Below are 2,130 nucleotides of genomic sequence, written 5' to 3'. Positions count from 1 at the left end.
AAAAAAAAAAAAAAAAAAAATTAAACTTACACGAAAAATAGTGGCCAAATAGATCTGAATTAAAATTCAGAACATGAGGAGTTTATTTCTTACAGAACACCTTAGCAGTAACTATAGGACAGAATAAGTAAGATGGGTCTCAAAATCTACCAAAAGTACACACATTCTTAAATAACTAAGTCACAATACATTCTGTAATTATCTCAACTGAGATAACAAACAAGAAGTTTAGAAGATTAAAATAAATCAAGTAAGGTGGTAATAATATATAGAACACTATAATTGGAGAAAAATAAAATAAGTTATTGCTGGGCACCAGTAGTTCACCCCTGTAATCGTAGCTACTCAGGAGGCTGAAATCTGAAGATAGTGGCTCAAAGGCCAGCCCACTCAGGGAAAGACTCATCTACAATTACCCCTAGAAAACCTGAAGTGCTATGGCTCAAAGTGGTAGAAAACAAGCCTTGAGGTTTTTGAAAAAGCTCAGGGACAGTGCCTAGACCCTGATTTAAGCCCCACAACCAACAAAATTAAATTTAAATTAAAATAAAACAAAATGTCATTGGAGTGAAAGTGTAACTGATGAAAAAGGTAGATGAAATAAAATTAAAAATAAATAACGGACAACAGGAGGCCAGTTGCTCAGTTTTACTTTATCTTAGTAGCAGTTGTAAGCAGAGGTAGGAAATACTTTTGTGAATATACATTAGCTGTTTCCTCAGTGTAAGACATACTCACTGGCCCCAACCTACTAAGCAAACTTAAAGTATCTCCAAGTTTTAAGTATTCATTTTCACCTTCCCTGACCATAATCCCTGACCCACTACAGATATTCACATTTTGAACCTACTACAAAAATAGCATTTATCACATCATACTCATAGTACATCTTATTTTTATGTATGTTTCTCCCACCAAGAAGTAAGGAACCTTTTTTCTGCCAGCAGCCATCTGGATATTTATAGAATTATTACAGTCCATAAGAAATTATCAATACAGGTAAAGAGACTTCAGGCAAGTGATGAAAAGCATTTTATGTCTGTCCTAGCTTGGACATCACAGGGTCTTGTATGTCCCGATGGTCCGTATTTTCTATGCTATCATCTATTTAACACTAAAGGGTATGGTAATGGGTAATTAGAAAATGTTTGATGAATAAATGACAATAACTACTTTTAAAAATTGTAACAAGCAATACAAACTAGTCAGAAATCAATATAGGAAGACCATTAGAAAATAGCTGCAAAATTCAAGGTAAGAAATAATAAAGACCTAGCTTTAAGCAATGACCACAAACAAGAAAATGAGTTCAAAGATTTATACAAGTAGTTATAATGTAAAAGCAGATCATTGCAAAATTCAAAGCCTTTGTTCCCAAAAGCTCATTTATTTAAATATCTATCAAAAACATAATGAGTGCAGTATTAGGTGTTAGGAATGCAATGATAAGAAAATATGCAAAATGCCTATCCTCATTATTATACACGTTAGGGGATAAAAAAAGATCAAATCTTGGGAAAAAAAATAAGCTTCTTCTAGCAGGCAACTATATAGTGTAGGTGTAAAGTTCTAAAGAAAATCAAAACCAAAATATACTTCAATACAATCTATCGTTTATATCTTACAGTTTTAAAAAGTTAATAAAGGAAATATACAGGATGAGTTAGATATTAAGACTAAACCTTGAAGAAATACCCATACTGATGGAGGAAAAGGGACAATAGCCAAGTATAGATTTGAGGATCACAGTTCAAAGCCAGCCAGAATGAATCACCAAAAAAGCCAGGAGTGGAGCCGTTGTTCAAGTGGTAGAGTGCTCACCTTGAGTAAAAGAAGTTCAGGGACAGCACCTAGGGCCTGAGTTCAAGCTCCTCAGCACACACAAAAAGATAAGAAAGTGAGGATAAATGTTACAAAAACCTGAAGATGGGAGAAAATTTGAAGAGAGTGACAATGACTTCGGTGAAAATATACATGACCTCAGCAAGTATGTCCCTGAAGTTTGTTGGATGATCTTTAGGAAAGTTTCTAGCCAAGCACAGCTCAAGAAGTAGAAAATTTACCTGGCAAGCAGAAGCCCATGAATTGAATCCCTAGTTCCACAAGGGGGTCGGGGGGGGGGGGGGGGGG

The sequence above is a fragment of the Dipodomys ordii genome, unplaced genomic scaffold, assembly GCF_000151885.1.
Source record: "Dipodomys ordii isolate 6190 unplaced genomic scaffold, Dord_2.0 Scaffold102, whole genome shotgun sequence".
Classification (NCBI taxonomy): Eukaryota; Metazoa; Chordata; class Mammalia; order Rodentia; family Heteromyidae; genus Dipodomys; species Dipodomys ordii.
This window is presented reverse-complemented; position numbering follows the sequence as displayed.